A 14240-nucleotide genomic window follows, 5' to 3' on the forward strand; every position below is an offset into this window, starting at 1 on the left:
TGTGTGGACAGAGAACACCGTATCTGGGGCGTTCGAGACACAGGAGGACCCATCGGAAGAATCTGCAGTTCCAGGAAGCGCTGCTCGTTTCTCGAGGCCACAATCACCACGTCAGAAGTGACTGGGACTCATGTTTGCGGGACCTGGGTGGGGCACATCTGCACCCACCCTGTTCCCCTGGCAGATTGACTCAGAAACGAAGTGTCCAAGTCATGGGATTGGAAAGAAACAATCTTCTCTCTCTAGCAGCAGCAAAGTTTGCAAAGGATTCAACTGCAAAGGACACTACAGTGTCTGTGCTCGTTAGTCTGGCACGTGCGTCACTTACGCACAGAAACCCGTGGGATGCAGAGTCAAGGTGAGGCAGAAAGAACATGCCTCTTGGCTGACAGCTCGATGCTGTGTTTGCTTCAGGGGAACTACAATCGGGGGGTCTCAGGTTTACTGGATGGCACCGTTCTACGTGATGTGTGGTTGTGGTTGTGGATACGTTGAACTAGGAACTATGTAAATAGGTTAAAAATAAAGAGGTGGGCAGTAATTTATCCAGGAAATAAGAAAAAAAGGTGTAGGAGGAGTTGCAATATGAATAAAAGATAATGTGGACTTGAACACAAAAAGTCAAAGAGTAACGATAAAACAGCCAGAACAATGATATTATAATCATGAATCTCTAGGTGCGAAATAATATTGCAGTAAATATATACCATGAAAAATGTAAAGATATTTTTTCTCATATCCGTATAACCCTTATTCTTATGTTTAAGCTAGTTTTCAAAACTGTAATGCTAATGTTCAGAAATTGTCAAAGAAGCTAAAATTAAGTATGTCTTATTCCATCATTCCACATGACAAAATATCGTTTTCGAGGTTATTTCAAACGGAGTTTGCGGTGGCGGACCTGTTTTTATCCAATAACCTGAGACCCTTCTCTATCTGAGAACCTGTCCTTTACGATGCACCAGTCACGCTGTGAAGGGACTTGGGTGAATCCTAAGAACAAAATGCTGACCCGTCCACAGGCCACGGAGGCACAGGGGTGAAAGTTCACACGTCCTGCACCCAAACCTGAACTCGCCACTCACTCGGAGAGGGACGCCCCGCCTGCCACTCAGCTGTGTGCTGCCTGGAACACGGGAGACCCTTTCTCTCAGGATACGAGGGACAGTGTAAGTAGGATTGTTCCAAAAATGGACTAAAGCGTGTCTCTTGTGCTGCTGCGGTTTCTCTTAAAACTGTCCCTTGTTTAATACGGTCCCCTGGCTCGGATTAAATGGCGAACGCAAATTCGGCGAACAGTGACAGCGGTTTTAAGAAGGCGTGGGAGGTGTGGGCTGTGTGCTTGCTTCGCCAAATAAACTTAAGACTTGATTCATTTATTTCTTTTCGGAGCCTTGCCTCTGACCCCGGAGAACGCCTTCAGAAATCACTATCTTCTCAATACATATTAACCCCCTTTTTGCTTGACCTGTTCTGAAGCAGAAAAAGAAAAAAAAAAACTGTAAAACCAACTTCTCGTTTTTATCAGTTTTGATAATAAGAACATGGAATAAGCAAAATTATAGACTACTTATAAATGTCTGAAAGAAAAATCTCCCTCGTAGCCCAGGCACACCAACTGTGTTATTTCTGTAGCTTTCCACCTTCCTGTCCACGGGTAGTTTTAAGCACAGTACAAGTGCAAGTTTATATTCTGCTTTTGTCATTTGAAATCATAACACCTTCATAAACGTCCGTGGATATAATTGTTTTATAGTAGTGACTCATTCCTGTCCCAGGATATTTGGGGTGCTCTCAACGTGCCACTACTGTATATGGGGCTGTAATGAATATCCTCATGCTTATAAAACAACGTTTAACCAGAGATCAATCACCTTATGGCAGAGCCCTCATTCCGGCGGTATGATGACGTAATGCGTGTGCCGTATGTAGCGCGTGTATGGCGTGTAATGGTAAGTAACCATCATTATTGGCCAATATGCGTGCTGTGGCGGCTGAGACATTACACTGGAAAAACTTTAACGTCCTTTCATCCTCAAACTCTGTGATTCCACCCCCCTCCAGAAATCCCCGAGTGGTTTCACGTACTTGCCAATCAGATAACCAGGGATCAAACCGGGGCATTTACCAAAGACTTGTCGAATCTAAGCAGGGCCATGGGGAGATTTCCGAGTCACAAAGACAAAGTTAGGGCACAAGCCATTGTAGCATTCAAAAACCACATGGCACGTCTGCTCGGCACCGACGACAAAGCATCCTGCAGGGTGACAAGCCGATGTCTCGGCTTCCGCGGACATACTGTAAATGACCGTCCTGACGCCGGGTCCCCCGTGGACCAGGAAGCTGCCAGGTGGGGAGAAGCTAAAGTGTGGACAGGACGCAGCGTTGGGCAGAGGAGTAGAAGAGATGAGCACACACACAAAACTCCCTCTGGGCAGGATTGTGACGCTGGCTCCTGGTGTCACCCAAACAGCACCAGACCTGGCTTTACCAGGACGCAACTACCTTGTTCCAGAGAAGCTATAAATAATCATCAAAGATGTGACTTACAGAATGCCCGGTACGTCACCCCAGTACTGTGACTCATGTAACCCTCAGTCCCTCCCACCGAGGAGGTGTTTAAACTGTTTCCATGCCATCCATCTGAACTCATTATGTTGGCAGTTAATTAAACTCATCTTCCCTGATAAACCAAAGCTCCCTCTGCAGAAGGGGAGAGAAAGGAAAACGAAGAGAGCCAGAGCTCACCCCGTCGGCGCCACTAGGGACCTGCCACCAACCCGGCGAAGACATAAAGCCAGAGAGAACCGTGTGTTTTCTAGGCCCCCAGGGGTGTGACCTGAGCAGATTTGTGTTTTCCAAACACCAGGCTGGATGCAACTCGGAGAAGAAGCTAGAGGGTGGGGACTGTGGGGTCAGGAGAAGCCCCAGGAGGCTGTCAGTCCTGTCTGCTCTGACCCCTCCGTTCAAGCCCAGTTTCTTATCACACACTGACCTCCCCCATCTGCCTCTCAGACACATCTGTCATTGTCCTCACGAACTCCTGTGTCCCAGATTTCTTTATCTTGTCAATGGCAACACATCTGGCTCTCTTAGGTCACGAAGGGTTGGAACCTCAGAGTCCCATACTTCCTCTTCCCCGTCACCCTCCAGTCACAGCCTGTCCATGCCTTCGCGATAAGGTTCTTTATTTCAACTCCGACTTCCACCGGAATTTCTCTAAGTTTAAAACAAATTCAAAAGAGGCGTCTTGATCAGTAGGAGGCCCTGGAAGGGAGAGGGGGAAGTATTCCTGGACTCCACCCGGCCTCACCCTCCCCACGCCCACCACCTCTGCTCAGTTGACTGTATTTTCCTCCTTGTTTATTTTAACTGACTCCTTAAGAGGACAAGGGAGGGAAAGGGATGGAAAACGCCTCTGTCATTAAAACTGACAGTGACCAAGTTATCCAGGTACTTCCCATCCCAAGCGTGACGGTCTCCCCAGTCAGTGCTCTGGGCCCAACAACTAGGGTATTATCATACATCTGGCACTGTTCTAAGTTCTTTATATCCATTAACTCGTTGAGCCCCCTCAGAAGCCCCGTAGGGAAGGTACTATTTCGCAGATGAGCCAAAGCGAGAAGCAGGAGGCTACGAAGTCACCTGCGATCACACAGCCATGATCTAGAAAACCGGAATTGAGCCAAAACCCTGCAGACCATCTCTGGAGCCTCATGCTCAGCCACCATTACACGGCCCTGGTCCCTGACACTTACACAACTTTCCTGCAGTCCACCCCACAACCTGCCCTCGCCAGCAACCTCCTCACCCCACCCCTGGGCTCGCTGGTCCGCCCTCTCCCCCGCCAAACTCCATTCGGAAGGGGTTGGGTGGGTCCTGGAGGCCTGCCAGGTGCCACCTGCCGCTCCAGCCCTCGGATGCACTGGCGACCGTAACAGATGAAAATGCCTGCAGAAAGCTTTCGTTTTGCAGAGAGAGTCATTAAGAAGCATAATAAGAAGAAAATCGCACAGTGCACTAGGAGAGCAACAAACCAGGGCTGGGGATGGGCATGATGGGGGCGGGGCGGGGGGCGGTTGCCATTTTTAGTGAGCAACCAGGTGGGGCTCTGAGGAGGTGACACTCGGCAAGACCTGCGGGAAGTGAGGGTCCTGGCCGTGGGCTACACTCCAGGAGCAGGGAGGGACCAATGCCCAGCCCTGCAGAGGGAGCCCCTGGGGTGTGGAGGGGCTGAGGGTAGGAGACAGAACCCACCTGGCAGGCCCTGTAAGAAGCCGACTTCTACTCTGAGTTACACACGCAGCCAGCCAGTGGCTGGAGGCTCTTGGGCATTGGAGTGACACGACCCGACTTCGGTCTTAAATATGATTTATTATTCTCATTTATTTCTGATTCCAACCCAAATCTTCTACCCCAGGAAAGGATATCAGTGCATGATCTTTGCAATGCCCGCTCCCTCTTACTTCTGTTCACTCCCTACCGTCACTTCAACTGACTGTTCGTTGCTCCATGCCTACCCCAAAACCCATCCGTTTTCCTGGACTTGGCTCAAGTCACGCTGCTTCCTCCACGAAGCCTTCCGGATTGTTGTTATGGCCCAGTGATTAACCTGTAACGGTCTTTGACTTAACTCATTACGAAATTACGTGTTGTTTGTCTCACGAAACTACTAGCTGCTATGAGACAGGGACCCTCGGGGGCACCGAGGAGGAGGGAGTCTACAGCATACGCAGAATTTTCCGTAGCACGTTCCTCAAGCCTTTTTCAAACTGTCACAAGTTAATTACCATAAGATGATTCTGAATACCTTTTAGGAAAGTCCCAGCTATCATAACATGAGGCGGTGAAGACGCAGGTAAGGTGGGTTTGGGTTATTGTGTTTTAACGCATCCCTTGCCATTCCCACTATTTACACAGCACTACAGATAAGCTACCATGCTCGAGCTACTGCCATAAAGTGATTCTTAAAAAGCAAATGTTCTTTGTTCAAGATACATTTTCTGAGCCGTTTTGTTTTATAGTCTTCCTGAGCAGTAATAGTCATCCCACACATTTTCATTCCACTTCTGGCTAATTACAATTTCTGATTCCTATAATCCAGATAATGTCGCTACTATTTTTTATTTCCAATTCCTTGAAAATTTTAAAAGAAGTTTAAGGATTTTTATTGACCTAACAGCTCCTTGCTGTTGCAACTATAATAGTAAATCCTCGACAGGGGCTTAGCAGAAATTATAAATGACTAACTTCTTAATTGTGATAGAAGAGAAAGACTCAATTTAAAGGATTTTAGTGTCAAAATGGGAAAAACACACCACACATCGTTATTTACCTAGGGGCTACTAGGGAATCAAACTTCTGCTTTATGGTAAGGATTTCAGAGGAAGCTTTTATTATATTAAAGGCTTCTGTGCACAAGATGCTGTAAGATTTCTTTCTGGTCTAGTTTTTTCAAAGTAATGTCTGCAATCTATTATACATTAGTACCTATAAACTCCATGAAAACAGATGTCATATTTTCTTGTTCAGTGTAGCCACTTTGGAAAGCAGTCTAGAAGCTACTCAACAAGTTAAACATAGAGTTACCACGTGACCGAACAAGTCCACTCACAGGCATACACCTAAGAACACTGAAAACAGATGTCAACATAATAATCTGTACATGAATGTTCATAGCAGAATTATTCATAATAGCCAAAAAGTGGAAATAACTCAAATGGCCATCATTTGATGAATAGCTAAACGAAGTACTGTATAGCCATACGATAAAATATTGTTTGGCCGTAGACACGGAGGGCAGATGCGTGCTACAACACGGCGAACCTGGGGAACACCCTGCGAAGTGAAAGCAGCAGGTCACAAAAGGGAACATTCCGTGGGATTCCGCTCATCTGCGACGTCCAGGATAGGAAAATCCACAGAGAAAGAAAGTAGAGTGAGGGCAGGTTAGGAGTTGCCAGGGGTTGGGGGAAGATGGAATGGGGAGTGACCGTTCGTGGATATGGGGTTTGGGGTGGGGGGTGATGAAAAGTTCTGATCTTAGATCGTGATTACTGTTTAACCTTGTGACTATACGAAGACCACTAACGGCTCGCCTTAAGAGGGCGAATATTATGGCATGTGAACTGGACTGTAAATTCAAAAAACATATTTAAAAAGTTTAAGGACATCATAAAAATTAACCCCGCCCCTTGCATTACAAGGAAGGAGCACTGAGAAGGTTCTTACGTTCCGCGCTCCTAGGTTTGAGGTGAGGATTGTCTTCCTCACCTTTGCAAGCCCAGGAGCTATTACGCATCCTAACCTGTGTATTACACCCTCTGCATCAGTTACGACACTTCCCATGATCAGTTAAGGAAAATGCAACTCCAATTCACCTAAATTATAGAGGAATCATTTAGCCCATTTGACTGCAGAAGTCCCTACACAGACTTTAGTTAAGACTTAGTCATCAAGGACCCAACCCTTTTCATGCCCCAATCCCACGCTTTGGACAACTTTGACCTCTGAAGAGATTCCTTCTTCTACCTAAGATGGCTTCCAGTAATTTCTAGAGCTACAGTTCCCTCATTTGCTCAACACCCAGGAAGTAATAACTGTGGGTCTTTCTCAGGCTGACTTTGGCCTTGCAGCATAAGAAATTGAATGGCTGGATCCACAGGACAGTGCAAAGAACCAAGCAAAGAGGCCCAGAGCTCAGAGGCAAAGCTGAGGTCATTTTCTTGCAGGGGGTGGGGGGAGGGGGAGAGAGCCGCTCATTCAAAAACCTACTAAAAGAAAAAGGATAGATATACGAAAGAAAGGGGTTTTTATTCTATGTTAGGAGAAAGCTGAGGCTTTACGTGCTGAGTATTTGTGGGGGCAAAGGGAGGACTGAAAATTCCTCCTTTTCGTGGGTCGTTTTTTTAAATTTATGTGACATTGTGCAGGTGTGATTTTCCAAAAACTCTCAGGTGAGACCCTTCAGGCTCTTTCTGGCTCTTACGGCAGACACCTTTCTGTGCAAGATTAGGGCCTGTCGATTAGAAATATTTTTTTAAAAAATAGTAAGCACTTATTGTTTGAAACCAATGAGGGGCCACCCCTAGGTGTTGGGTGGGGCCAACCCCACCAACAGGCTTTTCGGTCAGAAAGAAGAAGGAGGAGGAGGTTGCTGGAGGCGTAACCCCGTGCACCGCACTCCCAGACGTCACTCACTGAATGAACAAGAGACAATGAGACAACACGAATGACCGTTGACAGCAGCTTGGAAGGGACCAGTATAACAAAGGCAGGGCTGAGGCTGCGTGGGAAACTCTCGCTCTCTTGCGAAATATTTTCTAGGCAAGAAACTCCTTGAAAATGTGCCCGTTTTACCATAAGTAACTTAACGTATCTACTAATAGATACTTAGCTTAAGTACCTACTACCATCTCCCCCTCCTCTTTACATTTGGAGATCTGCAACTTAATAATAAAAAAAAAACGAACGCAATGCCGTCAAGTAGCGAGAGAATCCTTTACTTGCTCACCAGGACAGTCGGGAGTTTGCTCCCTCAGAAAAGAATCTTCACGTTGGCGTGAGCTGAGGAAATCCCAGAGCAAATGGCTTTCTCGAGGAACATCGTCGAGAGCACTGAAGTTTCACCGTCACAAGGGGCACGACCGACCGACAGTTTCTGCCTCTCATTCTACAACAGCCGTCTTGTTTCCTGTTTCCAAATTTTTTCCAGATTTAAAATTGATTTCTCAATCACTGACTTTTCAAAAGCACGTGGACAGACACGCTCAGAGTTAACAAATGCGTCCTCATACTGCAAGACAAGGCCATTCGGCGAAAGTCAGACTGTTAAGTTTCAGAGTCAAGGAGAAGAAATCCCATCTCTGCTGCTCGCTGGCTGTGTGACCCGGAGCAAAATGCCTGAACTCTGTCCGCCCCCCTTAAAATGGTGGTGATAATGTCCTCCTAACCAGGCTGCACTGAAGAGCAACCGAAATAATGCCTGTAAACCACACAGTCCAAAGCCTGGAAAAACCACTTGATAAATACTTATTGCTAGGTTGTAATTACGATAATTTATAGGAAATGTGTTCTAAACACTGGAGATGCAACCATTTATTTAAGTGTTATCTAAACATCCCCATGACCCTAAAATGTACACATCTGAGAAATGAGGAAGAACGTTCCTCATCTATCACATGCAAAAAAAAAAAAAAACTGAGGATAGAGGTCTGTATATCAACATCAGCTAAATCTATGGCAAAAGCAAAAAACGGTTTTCCTTCATATCATTTGTCTATATAAGCTAAAACGGCCAATTTATAGGAATGCTGATTCTCAGAGGCGGAGGAGAAGGCACTGACTAACTCCTTCAGTCAACTGATACAAGTATCAAGACCCTGCAAGGCAACAGAGAGCAAAAATCGGGCCAATTTTTAATGATCTAGCTACTTAAAGTAGATCTCACAGCTTCCTCATAAAAGTAATAATAATAACAAGTGTGTATTCACACACACACACACACACCACACACACACACACACACACATTCTAGATATATTCCAGGGGCTGTTCTAAGTACTTCTCATACATTGATTCGTTTCTGTATCCTGGCTCATTCCATATACCGGCTCAACATGTGACTTTCCAGACACTGATCCACAAGCTGACTCGTGGTCTTCATCACAGCTCTTACAGGTAGGGGCGCCATGAACCTGAGCAGTGGAGAGCCGAGCAAGGCCAAGGTTAGGTTCCGATGCGAACTCTGGCCATGTGCCCCAGAGTTGCCCTCCACCCTTACTTTCTGCAAAGCCCAGTGTGGAAGTCACTGATCACGTGTGGCCATATTTAAAGTTTAAATTAACTCAGTTAAAATTATGAATTTTGTTCTTCAATTACAACAGCCACACACGGCCCATGGCTTCTAGTGGACACACAGACGGAGGAATTCCCGTCACCACTGACACTTCTCCTGACGCGCTGCCATCCTAGCCAGGACACTTCACTGCCCCACGGACCCTAGCGGTCCATCCGCTTTGCCTAAGAGTCTCACTTGAATCCTAAACAAACTTAGGTTATTTTGTTTTCTTATTGAACGAGCAGCTTACTTGGGATCTACACTTTACACAGTTATTAAGTATAACACATTAAAGGTTGCAAGCAATTAGAACACATGTCCCCTGCTCTGAAAAGTTGACAATCTATTTGAATAATGAGTGAATTCTCCGATGCCTATTACAATTAGGCAGTGCTGTCTGTTGGTGGAACAAATATACAGGAGGGTAGAAAGGCATCATTTAATAGGCAACTCCAAGTAATAATGAATTGTTTTCCAAAAATATTCTTGCATCCTTGTCGCTTAGAACTTAAAACGCATTCTCCCACAGAATCATGGGCAACGTGCTGGATAAGTCCTATTTCACCTGGCCAGAGCCTACTGAATCTGTGATCTATTAGACTCTGTGATTTATTAGAAAGATTTTATAGTAAAATGTTGGGGGAAAATCCCTCTGGTAAAATATTTGTTATATATTCTACAAATATTTATTGACTCTATACTATATACCAGGCACTGGGTATAAGCTAAAAAAGCTCACAGTTTAATGCAAGAATCCTGCAGAACTGGCTTATCGTAGACTTGAAACCCAAAGCAGAGGTCCAGTAAGTCTTTCGGTTGAAACAGGAAAACCCCTACGAGCCTAACCAGCCCGGGAAGGTCCCCAATTATGTGCCTGCTGATGGTGAAGCAATGAAAGACTGTCGAATGAACTTGAAAGGTAACCAGAAAGCTCTCTGCCCACTCCCCACGGTTACCACCTCCACTTCCAAACATCGCACCCTCAGAGAAGGCCCCACCCACACAGGACACTGATGACGCTGATCAATCAAAACTGTCTTAAGACTTCCTCCTTTTGCTGTATAAAACGCACTGTCCTTTCAAACCCTTTGAGTTCCCAGCACAAAGGATGCAGTAGTAGCTGACTTCCTTACTACAAACGCCCCCTGACTTACAATGGTTTGACTTACAGTTTTTTGACTTTACGATGGTGCAAAAATTAGTATGCATCCAGTAGAAACTGTACTTCAAATTTTGCAGTTTGATCTTTTTCCTGGCTAGTGATAGGCGTTACGATGCTCCCTCGTGATGCCGGGTAGTGGCTGCGAGCCGCAGCTCCCCACTGGCCAGCCGATCGTGAGGGTTAGCAACTGATATTCAACGTGTACTGTGTTGCCAGCATTTTTTGGACATTGTGTTTTGTGTTTTCACATCCCACCATGTTCTACCAAACATCCATCTGTGTCTCCCACTTCCGCTGAGAAGAGGAAGAAGACAGTTACCCCCGAGATGAAACTCAAGATAATTAACCAAATGTGGCTGATGTGAATGTTCTGAGCACATTTAAGGGTGGCTGGGCTAAGCTATGATGATCGACAGGTTAGGTGTATTAAACGTATGTTCGACTTTATTTTTAACTTAAGATCAGTGTAGCAGGACATAACCCCATTGCAAGTTAAGGAGCATCTGGACAGTAAACTCTGAATAAACAGACTTTGATGAACTCTAAAGGTGGCCTTCAACTGTTGATAACCCTCAACTACCATCATCTGTATGGTTAGTTAAAATCAGTTGTGACAACTCTTCAAAAAACGAATATGGGTCTACGGCCATGCCACCCTGGATGTGCCCGATCTCGTCTGATCTCGGAAGTTAAGCAGGGCTGGGCCTGGTTAGTACTTGGATGGGAGACTGCCTAGGAAGACCAGCTGCTGTAGGTGTTAAAAAATCTATCTATCTATATATATATAGAGTGGAACTATGGTGCCATATATATATATATATATATGGCACCATAGTTCCACTCTCCTTTGTATTGCAGTCTACTTTAAAAGAGACTGGGGATAAAGTCCCAGGTAGCTTGCTCAGAATGGCGTAGAACCCAAGGTGCCTCTTTGGGAGCATCTTGCTTGGGAAGGTCTGTCCTGTGTGTCTCCTGGTGGACAATGCTGAGCATTGCTGAGGATTGAACTTCAATTCTACATCAGTGTGTTAGTAAACGCTCGCCCTCCCCACAGTAATGGCCGCCTGTGGGCTGCGACGTCACTTTGGGAAAGAGCGGCCTGAATAATCAAGGCCAAGTCACTCCAGCAGACGCAGCAGAGGCACTGTGCCAGTCGCTCTGTTGTTCCGTCTCCCCCAGTGCCTCTGACAGACACTGGGGCACTCGTTCTTCGTGATTAATTCAAGCCTCTCTCACTGCGCCAAGTCACACAGATTAAACTCTCCTTGAAACTCTTACATTTATAAGCCTTAGAAAGAAGATAAGAAAGGAAGAAAGGAAGAAGAGGGGAGAGGGGAGAAAAAGAAGCGGGGGGAAGATGGGAAAGAAGGGAGGGAGGGACGGAGGAAGAGAGGAAGGAAGGAAGGAGGAAGAAGGAAGGAGGAAGGAGGAAGAGGAAGGAGGAAGAAGGAAGGAGGAAGGAAGACCTGTTTTACAGTCTTGCTGAAAATGGAGATGGATATGAGCAGGGATCCTTACAAGGGCATGTACTCACCCTTTTAATTTTAAAGACGACAGTCAGAACAGCACATAACACTGTTCAGTTTCTTTCTCTTTCACACCCCATCACGTTTTTCAGCTTTTGCACAGAATTCTTGCTGTGCTTCATATACACTTTCCCTCCAGATTTCCTCGTAGAGACCTGCAGTTCTGAATCAACAAAACTTTCACAAAAGGGAAGGCCAAGCGATGCGATACCCAGCCAGGGCGGCGGTCCTTTCTGTCGTTTTGTCAAGTAAGACTTGGAGTTTCGCTGTCGGAATGAGACCGTGAAATCTGGTAGGAGATCTCCGCCTAACACAAGCTTCGCCTTTCTGACATGTTCCTCAGATCTGGCTGACTGATGAGATCACAGTGTCCGAGCTTCAGATGTCCGCACGAAGAACCTAGCTGAGGCCCCCTAGGGTTCCGACAGGTGGGAAGGTAGGAAACGTGACTTCTCTAAGGCTTTCCAACTTGCAAATTTGAATAAGGTTTCTAAGACAAAACCTAAATACAGAACATGAAGAACAGAAGGGTCGTGGTACGGGGGGAGGGGAGAATTAGAAGAAAAAAAATGTTCAAATTACTGTCATGATTGCAAAAGGCGGACCCCAGATGAGCCACTGGTTCGGAGTCCCTGTCACACCCTGGGCGTCCTCAAGCTCACAGGGTCTCCGGGTCTGCGAGGGGCTGAAGGGCTGGTTCCAAGAGGAAGCCAGCCGCCCAGGCACGGTGTGGGGAGCACGGCGGTCCCATGATGAACCTCTGACAACCCACTGAATTCCGTCCTCCAAAATGCACTCCACCGTCCAAACGAAACCTCAAGCCTCACCGAAAATGGGAATGCACGCAAAACAGGAGAGACTTCAGTCCCGCTCAGAAGGAAGCACAGCTGAGAAGGTGACTGTTGCTTATTCAAAAAGAGAAAATAAAATGGTGGATTTGTTTTTGACATCTGGTCATTTTCTTACATTTACGTCAGCAATGGATGTGGAAAGTAATGGCGAACGAATGAAAGAGACACCATAACATGCCTAGCGACGATGGGCGCTGTGCACACCGCTGGCTGCTTAGGCAATATCGTTTCCTTATTTCATCCTCATTCAGAGAATTTCAACTTTTCTAGGAATGGCCGCGTGTTGAGCTAAAAACCCATGGTCGCCGGACTCTCTTGCAGCTAAAGGTGGCCAGGGGACATGGTTTGGGGCAACAAGATGTGTGTTTACTGGGATTTCTGGAAATGTCCCAAGTCCTGAGATGGCCTTTCCTTCCTGCTTCACCTTTCTTCCTCACTCCAGAAATGCTGACGTAATTCTCAGGGGCTCAGCAGTTACACCTGCCAGCAAAGCAGACAGGTCAGATGGGCCTGGCCTGGGGGCCACTTCCACGCTTTTTGTAAGAAAAAAATAAACCTATTATAACTTAATACAGAGTTGATTCTATTGTATGCTGTCTGCCTACAAGCTTATCCCTTGCCATTATCCAACTAGTTAGAGAAGAAAACAGTTCGATGTAAAAGCAAGACAATCAGAGAAACAATGATTGAAAAAGAGAGATCCATTCATTTCAGATGAGTTCCAGCTGTAGATGGACCTATACCAAATGTGTTTTGGACAGAAAGCTGACAGTCCAGGCACCTTTGGTCATTCAGAGGCTGGAAATGAAATTACTTACACTCCGTTCCTAGGATTAAAATTGCTGCCCCATTAATTGTTCATCTCATTTATAAGGTCAGTAGTGTTAATGGTTGCCTGCCTCTTGCACTAGGCAGTTATGAGAAACGGATCGACACGTGTGTAAATTATCCCCTCAATTCCTCAGCTTGCACGGCTTTGTGGTGCTTTACGGGGTAAACCTCAAAACAATTTACACAGACCTGCTCGTGCACTTATGTACAGAAGCTGATTGCTTTCAAAATTCGCATAAATATTGACGCCCCGGTCTGCCATCCTGGATGCGAGCCGTCAGCTGTCTGGCGGTAAGTTTGTCAGAGCCCGTTTCCAAGGCTGGGAGGCCGATGGCAGGCAGTGATTTCTGTGAATGGGGTAGAGAGGAAGGAAGAAACGGAACTGGTTGATTCGTGACAAACACTTTGGTCGGTGATTCCTCTTGCTTTCTCCTTGCCCACCTCCCAACACGGCTGCTGAAAAGGCGAGGTGCTCCTTTGTCTGGCCACCCTTGCAGCTCGGAGTCCATGAGACCCCCTTCTGTCCAAACAGATGCAAGGCGAAGGGACTTCTGGGAAAGATTCTTGTTCCTGGATGAAAGGAGAAGGCATGTTCTTTTCTCTTGCCATCTGGACGGACCCTGTACTTCGTCACTTGTAGAAGGCCATGTGAAGATTTGCTGTCTGTAGGTGAGCAACCGTTTGGTGACCATGAAGCATCAAAACTACAGATGTTGGAGCAGAAAGACAAGACATTGAGCCACCAACTTACCTGGAAACACCTGCCTCTAAACAGCGTATTAAGTTTACAACAAATGTCCTTTCTTAACAGGTAAATTGTTCCATCCAGCTCTAGTTCTCTGCACCTAAAAGAATACATACTGACTCAGATTAAGCACTGGGACATAAAAAATTTTAGGAGATCTAAAAATATGACAAAAGTTACTCAGGATCAACGCAAACGTAACAGCCAAATCCGTGAATAACCAGCCTAAAACAGCATGTTCATTCATGGAAACGTTTACGTGGCAGAGTAAGGACCATCTGGGATT

The 14240-nt window shown here is 46.0% G+C and overlaps 1 non-coding gene across 1 annotated transcript; it reads left to right on the top strand.

Annotated features, from left to right (window-relative positions):
* Positions 1–10639: 10639 nt before the first annotated feature.
* LOC120590860 (5S ribosomal RNA) lies at positions 10640–10758 on the top strand. The gene has a single exon (XR_005649786.1). It is a non-coding gene; the product is annotated as a 5S ribosomal RNA (ribosomal RNA).
* The last annotated feature ends 3482 nt before the right edge of the window (positions 10759–14240 follow it).

The sequence above is a fragment of the Pteropus medius genome, unplaced genomic scaffold (assembly GCF_902729225.1).
Source record: "Pteropus medius unplaced genomic scaffold, Ma_sr-lr_union100, whole genome shotgun sequence".
In the NCBI taxonomy this organism is placed as follows: domain Eukaryota; kingdom Metazoa; phylum Chordata; class Mammalia; order Chiroptera; family Pteropodidae; genus Pteropus; species Pteropus medius.